The following is a 20,182-nucleotide window of genomic DNA, read 5'->3' on the forward strand; positions in this document are numbered from 1 at the left end:
AAGAACAGAGTTACACGTTCATATTTAAGCATCACCTGCTTTGGAGCGGTGAATATAGTGCGGATCGCTGTGTAACCACTTTGGGTACGTACAGACAGTACTGCAGTGTTTATTGTGCGCGAGTAGACAGTTCACTCACTGAGTAAATACTCATTTGCCGCGCTTCTTTGTGTACGGCAGTTTGTGTACTTTATTTGTGCTCCGTCGCGTGTGTGAGTGTGGTAAAGAAGTGAAGAAACGGGGTCAAGCGGGGTGGAACAGTTGGAGGAAGGTGTCTGCTGTTCTATGTGACAGAAGAGTCTCCGCTAGGATGAAGTGCAAAGTTTATAAAACAGTGGTGAAGCTGGCCATGATTTACTGATTAGAGACGGTGGCACTGAAGAAACAACAGGAAGCAGAACTGGAGGTAGCAGAAATGAAGATGCTGAAGTTCTCGCTTGGAGTGAACAGGTTGGATAGGATTAGAAATGAGCTCTTGAGAGGGGCACCCAAAGTTGGGTGTTTTGGAGACAAGGTTCGAGAGAGCAGACTTTGATGGTTTGGACATGTTCAGAGGCGAGTATATTGGTAGAAGGGTGCTGAGGATGGAGCTGCCAGGCAAAAAAGCTAGAGGAAGACCAAAGAAAAGGTTGATAGATGTTGTGATGAAGACACGAGGACAGTTGGTGTTAGAGAGGAATATGCACCAGATACGCTTAGATGGAAAGAGATAACACGCTGTGGTGACCCCTCACGGTACAAGCCAAAAGGAAAAGAAGATTTATTTGTGCTCCATCGCCAATTTCACTGACAGCAGCTGTTAATTTCTTTTATTTTTGTTTCATACATAATAACGTTTTAAACAATTTGTGGATTATATGTATTATATTTCTGCAAATTAAGAGTCCGGAGAAGATTATGTGAGAATGTTGCTCCTATTGACATGGTACAGTCCTTATAGCACGTCAGGACTTGATAAAATCTGCTCATTTAATGTAGCAGAAGCTATGCGTTGTTATTAAAGTTATTGGTTCATGTTGACGGCATTCTATAATTTTTGTGACGTGTATTGTGAAGCATTATGTACCGTTGAACCAATACACGTCCGTACTCTGGATGAGTGAAATTACTGCCAATTGGCAGCTGCTAGATGAATTGAATAATTTAACTTGTAATGTAACTGAGTTTTTTTTTCTAAATCAAGCACGCTGTAGCTAACAAGGTAGTTTGTTAAAGGTAACTATGGCAACATTATTGAGAACCAGACCTTAATTGTTAGGTGGACCCTTGGCTTTACTGTGCTTCTAATTCGTAGTGGCATAGGACAAGAACTTAGGTAGGTCTGCTCTGTCATCCCAAAACCAAGCCTCTGATGGATGAAATCTATGTTTGGTGGTAACAAGGCCTGTATAAGGCTGGCCTCGCATTTGGCAGAGGCTGTCCTCATCACATCCCTCCTGCTGTTAGGTCATTAATTTAGCGAGCACAGCGGGGCTTCCGACCCCTCTCCAATAACTGCTCCCTGCCCTCCACACATTCACAGGCAAGTGTTGCATGACAACAGAATAAGCCTGCGCATGGAGCCAATGAGAGTTACCTCACACTGCATTAAGGCAGAGGCTGCTGAGCTTATACAGATTCGTTACACCACAGCATGGATGCCCTCAAGGCACGGGAGTGATTGATTACTCCTGACACACATAAACATGAAACTCCACAGCTTATCACTGGTAAATGTAGCCCAGAAAAGTGCACTCTTCGCCCAGTGCTTTTAAGTCAATTAATATAGGTTAGGTTTTGCGAAACCAGCAATGACATCCTGTGCATTAGCACTGAGAGTCAATGCAGTCCAGTACCTTGATCTCAATAATGTTGCATCAGTATGACTTGACATTGAGGTATTGAGCAATTGTTAATGTCCCTTAATGTTGTTTAAATGTTGGTTATTATGTTAGGCAATGTTGTTTATTATGTTTGCAGAGTGTTCCACTGCACTGCTTCACGCTCAGAGCTGTTTTAAATATTTTGCCCTTCTCATGTGGCGAGATAGCCAGCAAAAAAAAAAAAACAACTCACAGTATAATGCATTTGTACGTTTCAAACTACAACGACAATGATAAACATATTGCTAAACGATTACCTCGGTCACAATGCGCTTTAAAATGGGGCAGATTTGATCTAGGTTTGATCTCAGTATTAACGCTGTGGCCTGTGGGTTTACATGTATTATTTTTGTTTTGTTTTCCTGCTCGCTGTTATGTCTTCCAGTCCGTAACCTAGGGGCAGACACGTGGCACTCGTATTGTCATACATGCCAGGTACAGTTTCACGCTTCGCTGATACCTGACTCACCTGTTTGGCCACTAGCTAAGGAAAAAAAAACACGACTCTGCAGCCCTTCAACGCAAACATTAACGCAGGATGTGGTTAGAGAAGTGAAAAACAGCTCCTCTTCTCAGTCATGCTTGGCTTAGTGGACACAAATGTTCCCCTCCTAATCCCGTTTTGGGTGTTTGAAGTGAAGGAATGTAGGACACGTGTCATATCTGCTTGATTTTGCTTACTGTACATCAGAGAGAAAATGCAGCATTGTGCTAAGGATGTTTGTGGTCCGCCTGGCTGTTTACCGAAGCTTCAAGCCCCCGATGGACCTCTTGGCTCAATTCTTTAATAGGGAGAGAATTGGCTTCCCTAGGCCCCGACAATGGCTTCTCTGTTCCACTGGACTGGCCTCCCGCTGAAAGAGACACCCATTAGAGAAGCTCTATCTCTGGGGTCAGGCTCAGGGGTCACACACAAGTGCGGCTCTTGTTTATGTCTGCAAAGTCAATCAAAACACGGCAGCTTAACTCTTACTTGCCTGATTCTACTTGGCAGGTTTCTGTTCAGGCTAAAGAGCAACAAATCCAACTAGGGCTTCAACTTGCTCGAAGCTTAAGAGATACAGGACGGCAAGTGAATAATCGGCTGCGTGAGAGCGAGAGAAGAACAACAAAGTCGCGTTGACATGCACCTCAGCACCTGCTCCCCGCCAGCAGTCACTGAGCTGACACCCCCGTCCCGTCAGACCCCTCCCATCCAAGAGAACTTCTCAAGTAGCTCCTAACACTACATCACAGATGCTATCACTTCATAATCACTTGTTTAACTGAGCTGCTTAAGATGAAGATGATGATGATGACTGTTGAAGATAATATTGCTTCTCTAAAAAGATTTTGATGCGTGAGAAACAGTTGACTTTTAATAAAGTTCACCTTCTCCTACTGTACTGGAGAAAGATGAGTCAAAGTGGGTTTGCCTGTGCCGCAGATGCTGGAGGGCGCAGTCTGTCATTAGGTCAGACTGTTAGGATGGCATCTTCCAATGTGGAGCTGCCAACGCAAGCAAAGCCAAAACCATCCAGTCATCCATCCATTTTCTTTACCATTTATCCTGTTCTTGGTCTCTTCTGAAGTCAAGTCCAACTGATGGCAAAACGTCAGTTTCTCAACCCTTCTTGACATGCCGAGAATCGCAATTCAATGCAATTGAATTGATATAGCACCAAATCATGGAACTTTACACACTATACTTTGCACCAGATCTAACACAACAACCCTCACATGATGAAAGACCAACCGAACACCACATGAGCAATGAAAAACTCCCTCTTGGGAAGAAAGCTCAGGGAGACCCAAGACTTTTTTGGCTGGCAACCAGTTCATGGTGTACCCTGCCTACTGCCCGGTGATAGCTGGGATTGGCTCCAGCACTTCCGCAACCCTTGTGAGGATAAGGGATGCAGATAATCGATGGATAAATAAAGACAGTCTTTCTAGACTTCACTTAACATATTGTAAATACTATTTTGATGGAAAATGAACTCTTTCTTGACCAGACATGTCTAACTGTTCATACTGTAGTGGCAAACTACTGTGTATAAGTATACCTATTCAATTCTATTTAACATCTTTTATGAACAACTGGTTGTTCACAGCATTAGAGCAACAACGAGTGATTTTGCAAAACAAAACAGTGTACAACGCCACATGTAATCTTATGTTGTAATCACATGTTGTGAAAGAGTCGAGCGGGGCGAATAAACCAGCGGCTGAACCGCATTGGCAGAAGCTCTTCAAACCTCTTGTGAGAAAGTCAATTTCTTGTAAACGTAAACCTAGACCAAAAGGGCAGTCTGCTCACTTTTTTTTCTTTGTGCCAGACTCCACCTTTTGTTAACTGGTGAGGAAACGTCCGCATTTGTCGCAGTTATTTACTATGAAAAACCGGCCGGGTTTTACTCTGTAAGTTTAAATGTACTGTACAGCGACTCCAAATATTTCTTCAAATTTAATGTCGTTCTTTTGTAACTAAATTACACTGTGCCACTAGCACAGAGGGTACACCGATCATTACTATTTTAACCTTTGGACATACTACCATCTGAAAGACAAGAATCTCCATCCTCCCTCCATTTTTGTTTATGTTGCTGGCGCATTATTGTCCCGAACCAAAGGTGCGGGGGTGGACCCAAATGCAGGACTCCAAAACGAGGACATGATGTTGGACGTGGTTTTATTTCAGAAGCGGGTTGATACCAAAAAGCAGTCCAAAACAAGGCAGAGGCATAAGAACGCTAGGCTAGGAAGGACCCAAAAAGACATTCAGCAAGGTCGATGACTATGGGGCAAACTAAGAATCTTAACAGGACGGGATAAACCAAAGGGCACAGAATCGCTGTGATGAGGATAGCTCAACACTACACTTACTCTCAGTGGTGGAGAATCCAAATGGCAGTGAACGCAACACATTGACACAAGGCAACGAACTGGCAATGCCAGTAACAAAACTCCAAACTTAAATACATGGTCTAATTAGAGTCCACATGGAAAACAGCAGTGGCCGCTGACAGGTGTCGCATGTGACACCGCCAAGAGCGGTGGACAGGCCGCGCCCCTCTTCGGCGTGGTCCAGCCTTGCTCATGACAGTTATTATGAAACCCCAGTCCTGTCTGGAGGACACAGCGTGCTGCAAAATGATTGGCTGCAAGACACGGGCCACTTCAATGTGATTGGCTGGTGAAAAAATGACACGGCACCCCCCAAGAAGAAAAGGGAGCGCAAATACTGGATAGCTTTTTACTTTGTAAAATTTTAAAAAGTGACTTGGAAATATATTAGATTTTTCATTATCCCAAAAAGTGGTCATATTACAGTAATGCTTCTAGCATCACTGTATGCTAGTAAATTGAGACGAGATCATCGGTCTTTCAGCAATTTTGTTTGATCATGTGTTATGAGATTTTTTTATGTAAAATTGGTGCCTTGTCTCAGCCAATGTTGGTAAACAGTGCTGATGTTTAACATCGTTTGACACACTTTAGATGGCTTGGCTTACACTTCTTTCAAACCATAAGTTCTCCTTATCCAGAATTTGAACGTCATTGTCTTTGACAGAATTTCTGCTCTTCTTGAGATCCAAATGAACCGCTGATTCTGGACCCAAAGAAGCTGGTTGTCGATGCTGCGCCATTCATCTGTGAAGCGGTTTATTTTTCGTTCCGAACTAGAGACGACTGACCAGCACTGGTCAAATGAACTATCAGGGGAGATGGAAGTCTACAAGTGCCCACTCCTTGGTGCAAATCTGTGAACCAACTGAACAAGCAAATCAATTTCTTGTTCCAACATTCAAACATTGCCAATGTGCCACTCTTGCACCGCATTTGAAGGGAATGAGAGAGGTTGCTTTGATTGGACAGGATTGAAGGTGACTGTGTTTATGCCCAGAATGGCGTGAAAATCAGTGCAGCAGATGCATCATACAGCGCTGGTCCATGAAATTATAAACACTGGCTCTCATCTTGCCGGATTTAAATTTAAGTCACAAAAAAACAGAGCACTAGAAGTTACTGAAATAAGCACCTCATGTTTTTTTCCTCTTGTACAACTACAGTCATTGGTTTTCTCCTCACTTTTAAAACTCCATCCTCATCTTAAATGCCTCTTGATTTTAATCCGCTGTGCTCCACTGGCTCTTTTCGTTACTTGCTGTGTGAAGGGGAGGTTGGGCAATCTCTATACAGCACTGTGAGTTCCCTTTGTTTACCAAGAGCAGGCCAGCTTTGCTCGGTGCTTTGTTGAGCAGCAGTGACTCGCAGCCTCACAGCTGTGACACACACACACATGGACGTACACACACACACTCACAGAAATCTCTGACTCACAAACTCTTGTATCCTGTGGTCAAGGGGAGGGATTTAAATCCTCAGAGTACTGCTCATGAACCTGCTGAACTTGTCTTCTCTGTCTCCTGCTGGCTATTGTTCACCCCTCTATATTCCAGCTCGATCACTTTTCATAGTCATACACAGCCATTTGGAGCCAATTAGGCGATACACTCTGTAAGCCTTCACGCAGTGGGCAGCTGTCTCTCCACACTGAAAAGAAAGAAAATCATGCACTTGGCACGTAGCTGCGAAAGACACAAGCCCGGCCTAATTATCAGGGAGATGTCACTCAGTAGACACTACATAAACAAGTGGGGGTCATTGTTGAGAACTAATTGGCAGTGGGGGGAAGAAAAAAAAGTTCCTGTAGAGGAGATAAAAATACACAGCCAGCGTGGGTTCCTGAGGACACATGAGAAGCCCTGAGCTCCGCCGAGGCCTGAGGTGTGCAGTAATGAGAGACGAGCTCACTTCATGCCCGCTCTCCAGACGCATTCTCCTCGTAGTGGCGGAGGCCTGTACGCATCCTCCAAGCTACACAACCGGCCCACTTCCGTGGGCCCGTTTGGGCCGAGCAAGCCTGGCCGGCCGCCAGAGACACGAGGCAGGCTGTCTGTCAGGTTAGCGCGCCTCACCTTGATAACGGTGGCGGGGGATTAGGATGAAGAAGAAAAACAACCGACGCAAAAGGGGTGGGGCACCGGGACAATTATGCTCATGCGTGTGTGCGTCTCACGCAATGGTCCTCCTCCAAAAAGTAACAACTGCAAAAACATTGCGTAGATTGTTAAACGCTGAGTTTTTTGGTTTTTTTTTTTCCGAGCTCATGTTTCACAACAGACGACCAGGTCCTCTCTCTCTCTCTCTCTCTCTCTTCTCTCTCTCTCTCTCTCTCATTCCCTCCTTTTCCTTCTTTCTCTCTCTTTCTCTCTCCTGACTTGTTCTTCCACCTTCCCATCCCCCCAACTTTCAGCTACTCTATCTCTTCCCCTTACTCCTTTTTTCTCCTCTACTTGCTCACTATCTGCATGTCTATCACATACACAAACACACACCAAAGTTTTCAACCCCCTCACCAACCTGACGTCCATGCCCCTCCTTGCACCCTCCAAACCCCCCTTCCCCGAGCAGGCTGTTGTTGCTGACTGACAGTGCTGATTTACTCCAGCTTTGGCGAGCTGCCAGTTCATCTCAAACAATTGCTCGTGCAAAAGGGCCGGCCCGAGGACTCAAGTTTGCATGGCAGTAAACAATGTCATAGTTTGCTTCCCTTCCTCCCCCAGGCAAGCCCCAACTTTTATTTTGCTCTCCTTCTCGGATTTGACTGCTCAAAGATGTGTTGGAGGGTTGTTGCATGTATTTTAGCCAAGGCAAAAGAAGCAACGGAATGAAGAAAAACACAGGTCTTGATAGACTGGAACCTCTAAAGTCTGACACAATGCACTATGAAATGGTGAAGTTTTTCTTAGTTTTTTTTTTTTTTTTTTTTAGGCTGCAGGGCATAATGTCCATCAAAAGAGCTTTAATTAAGTGTATGCTATGAATGGGCAAAATTTGTGAACACAACCTTACTTTTACCAATTTTATTTTTATTTTACTGCTTTACTGAATTGAAAATTTAAATTTCAGCTTTGGATTCATCATAACATTTTTCCTCCTTGTCTTCATTTTCACCTGTTCTGTTGATTTTTTTAAAAAAACTGAGAGAAATAAAGCAAAAGAAGAGCAAAACACACAGCATGCTTGTGTTTTTGATGCGCCCGGTATCTCAATCCGTGCAGAAGTCTCATGAGATACGCAAATGTACTGCTGTCCGTTCTACTTCAAGTTTCACGTCTTTTCCAGATGCTGAAAATTTTTATTTTACACAGTCCTGCTATCAATATGGCAGCATATTAAGCTGCTAATGCTTTCCCCCAAAGGACTATGAATAAACTCCTGAACCCACTCTTCTCTATAAGAGAGAAGCAGACATCTGGAATTGAGAGCCACCAGGGACAAAAGCTCTGATATCTAAACACGTTTCAATCATCGCATTTCAGGCTGTTCATCATTAACCTAAAGTCATCTCCATCTTACCATGGGACAACAAACTATGTGTCCAAAACAAACAAAACAACAGATAAACAAAGTCTCTGTTATAACTGTCGGGGAAAATGGATTAAAATAATATCCGTTAAGAAGATTTAATTATATTCTTTTAGAGAAAAAAAAGCGACACACTTTTTGTATCTTCTGTTGTTTTGGTGCAGTGGTCCCATTAAAAGTGGATGATTCTGACAGACAGTCCCAACAGATCGGCATCAGGGGAGAGCCGCGATGCAAAACAAGACGAACCATTCCAGTGAGGAGAGTCACTCATGAATTATTCTCTTCCAAGGCAGATGAATTCATTTCAGATGCAGACAGAGGAGATGAGTGTGGGCTGGAAAACAATTTAACAGGCATAATGTGCTATTGTGTGTTACAAGCGCCTTTGACAAGTCCAGCTCGCCAGTTAAAACCCCTTTAGTAGAAAGCAGAGACATAAATCCGCATACCTGCTCTATTGCTGTCTGTTAAATAAGGAATGGCTCACCTATATAGACTGTTATGGCCTCAGGGGCTGACCTTAATTCCTTGACATTTCACTTGTGGAGAGATGAACCTTTGCAATGTAACACTCTGTGATTTGTTTGAGTCGACCCTTTTGAACTATGCCACTTGCAAAAGGAGGTGAAAGGAAGATGTACAGGTTAATGCGTCCAAAAACATCCAGTCGAAATTTTTTTCCTCATTGTATCATCTCTTTTGTTCTAGCTACTCACTACACAAGTGACGACAACAGGTAATAATGAATGACCTCTGATTGAATATCCCATTTTGTGTTGATTTGTGCAATTAATAACCCTAGTAAGGCACATTTTCAGTTATGTACATTTTTGGCAATGGATTAGTGTTCAGCACATCTGCCTTGCAGTGCTCAAAAGGTTTCCTCTCACATTAGTAAAACATGTATGGTAGATTAATTTAGAACTCAGATGACCTAGAGGTGTAAAAGTGACCGTGACTAGTAGTTTTTTATTCTGTATCTGTCCTGCGATTGGCTGTCTACCAGTCCAATGTAACCCAGCCCTCATCACGTCACCCACAACCCTAATAATGAGGACAAGTGGTCGATGTGCATTTTTTTTTCTTGGTCATTGGGTCTCATAATATGCACATTGACATCGTAATTAGTTACTGATGGCGTAATAGTACACACGCCTGCCTTTGGTGCGGGCAGTGTGGGATCAATTCCCTCTCAGTGATGGTGTCGATATCTGCCCTGTGACTGACTGGCGACCAGTTCAGGGTGTAGTCGGCCTTTTGCCTGAAGCTACTTGGATAGGCTCCAGTTTTCCCGCGACCCTTGTGAGGATAAGCGGCTTGAGATGACATGACATTTTTATTTATAGATATAGAAAGTCCTCGTCAAGGGATTACATTTCCTATATGACTGTTTGAAAATTGGTATTGAATCATAATCAGCTTTAGTGTGTAACGCTGAATGTCGTTCTTACTATTTGATATTTAGTCAAGTCTGTTATTTATATCTACAACAAGTGGTGATAATTAGATAAAATTGATGGTTCATGTGAACACTTTGAAAACAAACGGAAAAAAAAATCTTACTGGTACAATTTTGGGAGTTTGGTTGTTGGCCTGAGTCCTGAAAAACATGCAAGGAAGATTGGAACTCAAGGGAAACTCATAAGTATCACAAATAAATAAACAAATAAGTAAATAATATAAATAAGTTAACAAGTACAGGCCAGTGTACAAGGGAACAAATAAACAAGGGTGATGTACTGCCAAAAAAGGATACGTGACTTTTGAAAAAAAATTAACTAAATACCACAGTTCTGAGGACCCGGGTTCGATCCTGGCCTCACGTGTGTGGAGCTTGCATGTTCTCCCCGCGCCTGCATGGATTTTCTCCAGGCACTCCGGTTTCCTCCCACATCATAAAAACATGCAACATTAATTGGACACTAAATTGCCCCTAGGTGTGACTGTGACTGCGGCTGTTTGTCTCTCGGTGTCCTGCGATTACCTGGCAACCAGTACAGGGTGTACCCTGCCTCCTGCCCGTTGATACCTGGGATAGGCTCCAGCACTCCCCGCGACCCTCGTAAGTAGTTCTAAGTGGCAAAGAAATTGAATGGATGGATGAACTAAATACAAACGTACTAAAAAGAAGACACCTACTGGACAAGACGCCAGTGGTTGTAGGGATCTGATTGGTTGACAGGGGAGCAGACCTGAGGAGACCAGGTGGAGACGAACACAATGACCGGACAGAGAAACAATAAAAAGGGAAAATAAACAAAAACTAAATCACAACATAGTAACTGAAGTGGCCAGTAGTGATGTCAAACTCAAAACTAAAAGATGAACAAAACACAGATCGTAACACTTATGGTGAATATCAAGTTTCACAACTGTGAGTGCGAGAGAGTGAAAAGCAGAGTGATTGGACGGCGTTTGTGTTGTATTCCGGCCAACCTCAAACTTTCAAAACGATAATCTTGTCAGCTGTGTATTATTTTTATCAGCTGACATGTTCCAAAGAGCTTCCAAAATGCGCACTGCATGGTACATAAAAAAAGTCTCTGGAGGTCCTCACACACGCTGGTAGAGAGTACCCAGTTTAACTTTCATACAGTATTTGTGATGTGCTTCAGTCTTTGGCTGCCATTTTATCAATCATGTATGGATTGCATCCATGCAGGTGACAAACAAAAATTTGAAACCAGTTTGCTTGTTAGATCATTCATCAAAAAAACTACACCATCAGAAAAATGAATCTTATGACTAGGGCCTTTTGTTATTCATGTTGGCACCAACGAATGACTTCCAAATCAGAACGAACAAATCACTCTCCAGTTCCTCAGTACACCAGTTCAGTAAACACATCGCTGAGTTCACTTAAGACCTTCGTCCGCCTTCACGGCGGTGCCTGCCGCTGGCTGCTTATTGGTCATTCGTCGAAGTGAGTGACATCGCCGGTGAGTCAACTTGCTCGCCTCGTGGCGGTGAGCAGGCGCCGAGCAGAAAGAAAGAATAATTTCATAAACTGATTCATTTCGGTTCATTCACTAGAAAGATTTCTTCTTTTTAACAAATCGTTCGCGAACGTAACAAGCCTAGCAGCAAAATCAAACAAGTATACACAACAGTCAAAAAAACAAAGTCAATTTAACAGGTACACAATGATCACATGCGCAGGGCCCAAACAAATATGAATATAGCCGGCAAGCAAAGAAAATTCAAACCCCAGTGTCATTGCGGTGCTTCCCAAGGCAGGAGTGAAGAAAGGTGAAGGTGGTTTTTCCTCTGTCCGGCGTCCTCACGGTCCTCGTCATTTTTCCTTCCTTGAAGTCCAAACACAGCCTCGCTAGCTGCGTTAGCTCGACTCTAGCTCCCTTGTCCTCTCCTTCATGGTCCAATACACAGACCTGGCTTGTTACCGTTAGCTGGTTGGCAGCGCCCAAGCCAAGCATGCACTTAGCCCCTGCGGTAGTGGCTAACTCCACCACGTTACAGCATGATTTGAGTAGTCTACTCAAATGACACACTATCCCAGTTGAACTTTCAACAGTCCTTGTTGAACACATCAATCAACTTTTGATAAATGTCCACCGTTCACTTTCTTTGTCCTTTCGTTGCCCTCCAACAACCACTCCTACCTCGCACTCCGTCTAGCCCTTTTTTTCTCTCTCTTTTTCCTGCGTCTCCTCGACACCTCACTTCCTGTCCTTCTTAAACAATGGTTTCAACAATAAAATGACAAACAAAAGTATTTCTTTTTCACAAATGAATCAAACACATTTTAACAGATATTCCACCACATTGCATAAAGAAAACCTATAACCTAATTGCTACTCTATTATACCGAAATTTTACCTGTACCAACTTTTAACCGCGTTACACAAACATGGTGAAGCAGCATTTAGCTATTATGCTGCACACAAATGGACTAAGTTGCCAACAGAAGTGAGGTCAGCCTCACGTGTGAATGCTTTTAAATCCAGGTTGAAAACTCTTCTTTTTCTCATGCTTTTTCGAATATATCCACAATTTTGATCTTATTAGTTGCACTCTATGTGGTTTTAATTGTCTTTTTTTAAATGTCGTGTTTTTCATTTTTATTGTTTTTATCCCATTTTAAGTGTTTTATATTTTCAAATGCCTTTAATCATGTGAAGCACATTGAGTTGCCTCGTGTATGAAATGCACTATACAAATACATTTGCTTTGCTTTAGTTTGCTTTCTTTCTTTTCTAATACCACAATGAACGTGCTTGCTTACAAACCGGGTAGTCCAATAAATGCAGTTGGGCTTCACATCCCCTGCTTCAGCGGATGTGAAAACTAAGTAAAAGCATACATCTGTTCGGCTGTACCCGACGACACGGCGCATGCAACGCAAAGAGGATCACGTGACTGTGGCCTGCCTGCTGTCACTGTGTTGTGGTATGGAGAAGTGCGGTGTGGTGAAGTTTGGCCCTGCCAGCGCAGCGACTGTGAAGCCGGAGCGAGACGGTGGCGAGCCTTGTGGTCCTCGCAGACAGCGCACAGCCACCGTAATTCACCACATGGGGCAAATGCAGGCATCGGCCCTCAGCTGTCTGACCACGGCAGCAGCCACCATACTGTGTTATTACATCTTATTGAGCATTTGAACACAGTTCATCATTTGGGTTTGACATGCAAGGAACTGGTCGCTTGTCAGAGTTGCCTTTAAACCACAAGTTCCCTCCTAACTTGCTGGAGTCTGTTTACATAAATCCAATTTGTTTTGCGTACCGATACTGTTTTTAAGGTTGAAAACACACAGTGCTCATCTTCCACAAAGTAGATAACCCAGAGGTAAATACCATCTAGTGATAGAAGGAGACGTAACACCATTGTTTTTGGCACGCCCTGACCTAAGACACTTGTCTGTATTTGACAAGATCACAGTGTGTCTGATAAATACTCAAAGGTTGGCTCATACTTGAAAACAGTTGATGGCTCTTTATCATCTTCCCTGTCTGCTGTTATCTTACCCTCAGCATGCCCCCCCCCCTAATGCGTTTACTCTGGAAATCAAGAAGATTAACAGCATTAGGCTTAATAAATCCAGTCATGGGTGTGATAAAAAAAAAATATGAGGCTGGGTTTTGTAAACTGCAGCCGTTCTCTCCCTGCTCAGCTCCAATATGGAAGCATTGCTGTAATCTGGTTACACGCAGTTGATTTTCACGCTGAGTGAAATGATGTCAGCTCCTCGAGTAAAAGTGAAAAACAAATGAAACCGTAGTCTTAACATGCACATCATAAACGTTTAGAAAGGCACAACTACTTTAGAAGTTATTCTTGGCATGTTTGCATTACATTACAATAAATTGTCCAACTACACAGAGAGGATTGAGTGTTTTGATGACCCTGCACTCCCATAGGACTTTTAAAATATCTGCATACTATGTAAAAATAATACCATTCCCTCCAAAAGTATTGGAACAGGGTGGCCGATTCCTTTATTTTTTACTGCATTTACTCTAGACTGAAAACATTTGGGTTTAACATAACAAACATATACGAGACAAAAGAGCAACATTTCAGCTTTTTTCCTGAGGTATTTGCATCTTCATTCGATTGGAAATTGACACTTCCAGCGTAAAACATTCCACTGATTGTCCCTGATTAACTCATTTGTTGTAATGGCAGACAAAATGTTTCTATAGGCCTCTTATTTCATTTTGCCATTGCCATCATGTGCCATTTCTGTTTGAAATGGTGTAGATGCCAGTGAATTCATTTTCATGAACTCTCAAACAAACGTCTCAAGCCCATTTCAAGACGTTGTCTCAACTGGGTTTCACAAATGACCAGTCTAGGGTGTAGTCCATCTTTTTCATGAGATCAGCTGGGATAGGTTCCAACTCCCTGGAACTCCAAACAGGATAAGCAGTATCAAAAATAAATAGATGGATGGAGTTTCACAGATAAGCATGTGTGTTTGGGATCATGAAATTATACTTTCTTTCTTCAAACTTTGTTCTTTAAAAAACTTGGGGGAAGGTTCATCTTTGTTTCGTAAGTCCATAAAACTGACTCCCAAAGTTGTTGATGCTCATCTCTGTACTTATAGTTCAAATTTCAGTCTGGCCTTCTGATTCTGTTTGCAAATGAGTGGATTTCATCATCTCGTGTAGAAGCCACACTTTTGTCTTTTCAAACACTAGCTAAAGAGTTTTCTTGGTGTCTTTATAGCTTTCACAATGTTACTGTAATCAATGATTGTATTTTTTTGTGATCTAACCCTTTAGTGTCTGTTTCTGAGTACTGTATTTTCTGCACTGTAAGGCACACCTAAAAGCCTTTAATTTTCTCAAAAGCTGATGGTGCGCCTTATAATCCGGTGCGCCTTATATATGGATCAATATTGAGCCTTTCGTGCAAGTCCATCTAATGGATGCATAACGTAACCCAAGCCGCTACTGTAGCGTCTATTCTATGCGCCTTATGATGTGGTGCACCTTATATGTGGAAAAAAAAGTCTTGAAATAGGCCATTCTTTGAAGGTGCGCCTTATAAAGCAGTCTGCCTTACAGTGTGGAAAATACGGTACATAAATCTGGTCTTTCTTTTGCAGAACATTACATGTTTGAGCAAGGGCTCTGATCGATTTTCCATATTATCTCTCTGGAGATTCAGAAAAAATCAATTTCCACTGACATGAATCTAAGAAGCTTTTTACATGAATCCTTTTTTTAAATCACTTCTGTTATTAGGGAAAGTTTTGCGTGGACATGGCCGTCGACTGGTTACCCGGTTGATAACATTAAACTGACCATCATTTATCCTCATTGAAACATGTTGTTCTCTCTTAAACACACTGGCTGTAAAGGCGGTTCCACCCCAGTAAATAGAGGGCACCCAGGAATGAATGGTGGCTGCTCTCATGGGCCCTCAGACAATACTGACTCTTACAATGCCTTTAGCTGGCATACAGATTTCAGTAATTAGACTGTGACTGCTGCTGGCAGGGGGCCAGGGTCACACACACACACACGCACATACGTGAACACACAAAATCCCTCTCCTCCTATCACCCACACCCCCATCGTCCCCCTCCTCTATTCTCCCGTGATGTGTTTTTATGGGTCTGAGTCAGGGTGCCAGGGTTGCTCGGGTCTGTTTACCAGTGGGTACTTTGGGGTTTTAATGGGGTGCAGAGTAATTACAATGGTGGGGGTGAAAACAAACAGAGGACAGAGCAAAATGGGACTTGGCCGCGGTCACATGACAGCTATTTATTCATTAACGCTCCAATGGGAACCTTGCTTCGCTTTGCTTCAGGATGTTTGGAGTTTGTGTGAAGGAGGAGAAAACAAATCCAGTATATTACCAACGACTAAATCTGCTGAATCACCAGTGGGAAATTTACACGGGTTCCTCTTGACTCATAAAATAGCAAGTGTGAGTAACCACTCTGTAGTTTGTACTTGTTATTTCAATGTTCCGAAAACAGAACAAAGTTGAGTGGAACGGTTCCCTCTCTCACTCAAACAACTGTACCTCCATGAACTTCGCCTGAACCATCCCATACTGCTGAGGTTTTATGAGCCACGTATCATGGTCAGCCACCCCAAACCAGCACTGGTTGGCAGAGCGGCGTCAAGTGGTTAGCAACACGAGACGACCTATCCTGATATGATCTTTAAATTGTGAACTTATATACCGCTAAAGTGTGCAGTCAGTCAGTCTCCCTCCATCTCTTGCCTCAAGCCTTTTTATCTCTTTTCCTTTCAGGCTTATGGCAGCACGCGCACATGGATGAATACTGCACATGTGTTTACGTGTTGCAATAATAATGTTTCAAGGCACCGAAATGTCACGATGGCTGACGTTATGAGAGCGAAAAAGAAGAGTCTGGACATTGTCCTTTCAGGGTAGATCCATGTAGTTCCCAGGGGAAGGACTAAGTGACGGGGGAGGGGAACCTGAACGTCCCCTTGCTCTCACACGCGCTCTAGTTTAGAACATTTGGAATCACAAGCAGGCATGCCATCTGTACTGACAGCCCCTAGCCACCCCCCTCATACCTGTAGCTCATCCTGGCCCAGGGATTGGATTTGTTTAAATATGGCAATTAGTAGAAAATGAATCCATGTTAATCGCAACTGCCAAGATGCAAGAAAGCCTTTATGTTCAATTGAAGGTGAGGTCAGTTCATTCAGACAGAGAGCAAACATATTAATAAAAGAAAAAACGAAAACTGTAAAAGAAATTAATTATGTGTAGTGAAATAAAATGAAAAAAAAAAAACATCTCAATGAGAGCAAGTTCCAAGAAACCATCACCAATAAATCATTTTGTGTGAATTTAACCACAAATCACGAGTTTGAGTCTAAAAATTTTGCAGGAAAATCTAGTTAAAATTGGGGCTTTGCTCTTCCAGTAGCAGTGGTCGCCAAGCGGTCCGTCGTCAGCAAGTAAACATTGATCTGACAGTGCTGGTAATTATCCGGAATCGCGTTACCTGTTGCTCTTATGTAGCTTATATATATCTTGTATCTGTCACGTAAGATTGTTTCACTCGCTTTATTGTCCAAGTTCATAATTTGTGCTGGTGTTTATCGTTGCTTATTTCAAATCCATGTCATGCAGGAGTATTGCAATCAGGAAAGCTGCAGCAGCAAGCCTTCGAAGACTTTGTTTCTCTCTGTCTCTCTCTGTCTCTCCCCCCACGCTTTCTCTTGCTGTTTTGTCCTTTCAACAACTTGTCTCACGTGGTTTCTCACACCGCGGAACCTCGCGCTTTTCATCGTGCAATGATGCTGGACGTCTTTTACAAAGCAGCCTCCAATTCCCCCGGAGTTGGCACAGCCGTGTCATGCTTGTGTTGCTCCCATTGACAAGGGGCCTTGTGTTTTGCTTAATTGGCGTTCTTTGAATAGAAAAAGTGCATTAGCATTATGTTTTATGCTGAACACCCACTGTGACCATCTCAACAAGTTTTCACACATGTACTGTGGCTAAACATGTCATGTATGGTCTAAAAACACCCTGATTAGTTTCCATGACACACATGGTTGATTTATCCACAGTAGCAAGGCTGTTTATTGGGAGTGCATGTCTGTTTGACAAAGTGTTGACGCCGGAGGGATAAACTTCTCAGAATTATCAATAAAGGGTTAATGATTTGACCCTTAGAGACTCTGCGGCTAAATCACGCTTGGAAATCCCCTGCGGAGAGTTGCGGTGTACATTTTTGCCCTTCCCCCATTAACTGTCATTCAACCTCCAGCTATCCGTGGAGCACCACTTGCACAAGTCTCTCCTGTTGTCATGTGTAGCGCGACAAATATCTCGATACTGGCTGGTCCATAAACTGACCTCAATTTGTCAATGCCCACAGGCCTGCATCAATGTGCCACCCATACAGTTGTTCATTCAATTCAAGTACGCAAGCTGTGCAGGAGACTTTATCAAAGCCACCATTCAAGACCAACCTTATGATATGTACAACTCCAGTTTAAGCACCTTTTTAAAAGTACTGGCAAGATATGTTGGGCTATTTCCTGACATAATTGCATGTGCCTGTGTAGGCTGATGTGTTAAACTGTGTTGTGGTGATCCACAAGAGGGAGACATTCACCAGGGATGTGTATCTTCAAGGAAGGGGCAGGAGATTAAAGACTCAAAAGGGAGTTGTTGGCTTCAAAAGGAATGGTTGGCTGTTTGATGTACAAACTCTCAGTTTGTATGTGGAGAGTAAAGTCACATGACTGGTTGTGGTCTCATCGTCTTGTCATCTCTCACATCCCCTTGGTGTAGTGTTTATTTATGCTCCAGCTCATTTGGGCCACAAAAAGGATCATTTTCATTGATACTTTATGAAGCTCCAAACCTTCACTTGCAGACGTTTTCCTGTGATGAACCTTCAGAGTCTTCAATCAATACGTAACCTGGAATGTGTCAGAAAGCTGGTGCACCCAGAGAAAGCCCACACAAGCACAGGAAGAACATGCAAACTCCACACAGAAGATTCAAACCCTGAACCTCCCGACCGTGAGGCGGACATCCTTGCCACTACCTCACCATGTCTGATGACACGCGTCATCTGCGTATGTGTGAAACCGAAATCTTTTAACTATTTCCATATATTCTGCATCTGTGTTTGGAGGCACGCACGGCAATACATATTGTATAGTTTCTTCATCTGAGGCCACATATTTAATTATTAAATCTAGCGGCTGTTTATGTTGAATCCGATGTTTGTCGTTGATACTGATTATCATTCTGCAGCTGTGTCTAATTATCATAATAAGTGGAGAACAATATAGTGGATTGCTATACTGAAACCAAACTTTTACAGGTATAGACTGAGGTCACATCCACTGAGATCTGGCCGAAGCTTTACTTTCCCACCCCCCTTCTTTCTGAATCACTTCCTTATGAGAATGACAATAAAACCAAAACTTCAGCCCCCCCCCTCTTTCACCGTTATCCTCTCGTGTATCCAAGTTAATCTAAACAAGCTGATGCCTTCTCGTCCAGGAAGTCAGCAGAGGCTCCGGTCTGTGGTAATCACGCCACAAGGATAATTGCGCTCCGTAAAATACTAACTCAGTGTTAATGTCCGTGCCCGGAAGGAAGCCATTAATGCCATCTTAATTAAAGGTCATAAAGTTTTTTTTAATGGTGCCTTTTGGGATGGGGCAACCTGAAGTTGATTGCTGACAGGTCAATGAAGAAACTTTATCGTTCCGTAGAGTTGTTTTTACAGTGACACACAAGATTCAGTTGAAGCTTCACCTTCACCCCCCCCCCCTCCTTTCTCTCTCCTCACCTCTAGGTCTTGATCCTGGCAGCACAGGAAATAAGATGACGGCTTTAGTTGGCTCTGTGAGAGTACTCTTGCCGTGTGTGTGTTCGTCTCGTTTAATCGTTTTCTACGCTCAACCTTAAGCTGCACTTCTCCGTGATGTTCTGTCACTTCCAGATCAACAACAAACAAGCAAAGACAAAGAAATGTCATTAACTGTAACGTGCTCCCCCCCCCAAAAAAAAACAAAAAACTATGGGAATTATAGATCAAATTATCAAGACAACTGATTAAACCAGACAAGCATTGTCAATCGAGTTTCTTTAAGCGCCATGGCAGGAAAAACATGCTAGTGGGGTTAGGCCAACAGTCATACAGCGACCGGCGCTCCAGTGGCTCGCAAAGAATAACACCGGGTCAGAGAGTGAGAAGGAGTGCGTGCTGATATGAGTAATGGCAAACAGCTGCTGCCTTTGCCAGCTAAAAATACACACACACACATGCACGCGTGTGACAGGTGAGTGCATGTGTCAGAGTTAAACTACAATGTGCTGCAAGTTTAGTTGAATAGATGAAAACCTAGATTCGATTAAATAGGCAATAAAAAGACATTTGCTGTATTTAAAGAAAGTACTTGTTGTTTAATGTGCGATCATAAGCTACATGTAAGATATTTATTAAGATGGACTCAATGAATAGTTGCAAAAGTACTTTAATAATAATGGGAAGAAGAAGAACTGTTGGTAATATCTGCCATGAGGCTTCTTTTCGACATGGACTGAAGCTTCAATAAAAACAAGCAGGACTTTGCGGTGGCCATTAAGTTCTTTAAAAAAATACCACAGTACTGTTTAATGGTTTACGTTGCCGTCTTTTGATGTGGAATAGACGAACTGAAGGACTGTCACACATTTTTGGCTAACCTATGAGGTTAAGGGTATGTTTTCTGTGCAATCAACAAATAAATAAAAAAACACAAACCGTTGTTCTTGTTTATGAATGCAAGTTTGAAAAACAGGCAACATTACTAAAATTATATCTTTTGATACAGACCGCTAAAAACACTGATATGCATCCGGGACAGTACTTGGCGATGGGACTTTTAAAGGAAACATTTCCAGAAGTGTTTTTAAGCTTCGTAACTTTGAGGTTT

This window comes from Syngnathoides biaculeatus, chromosome 15, assembly GCF_019802595.1.
Source record: "Syngnathoides biaculeatus isolate LvHL_M chromosome 15, ASM1980259v1, whole genome shotgun sequence".
Classification (NCBI taxonomy): Eukaryota; Metazoa; Chordata; class Actinopteri; order Syngnathiformes; family Syngnathidae; genus Syngnathoides; species Syngnathoides biaculeatus.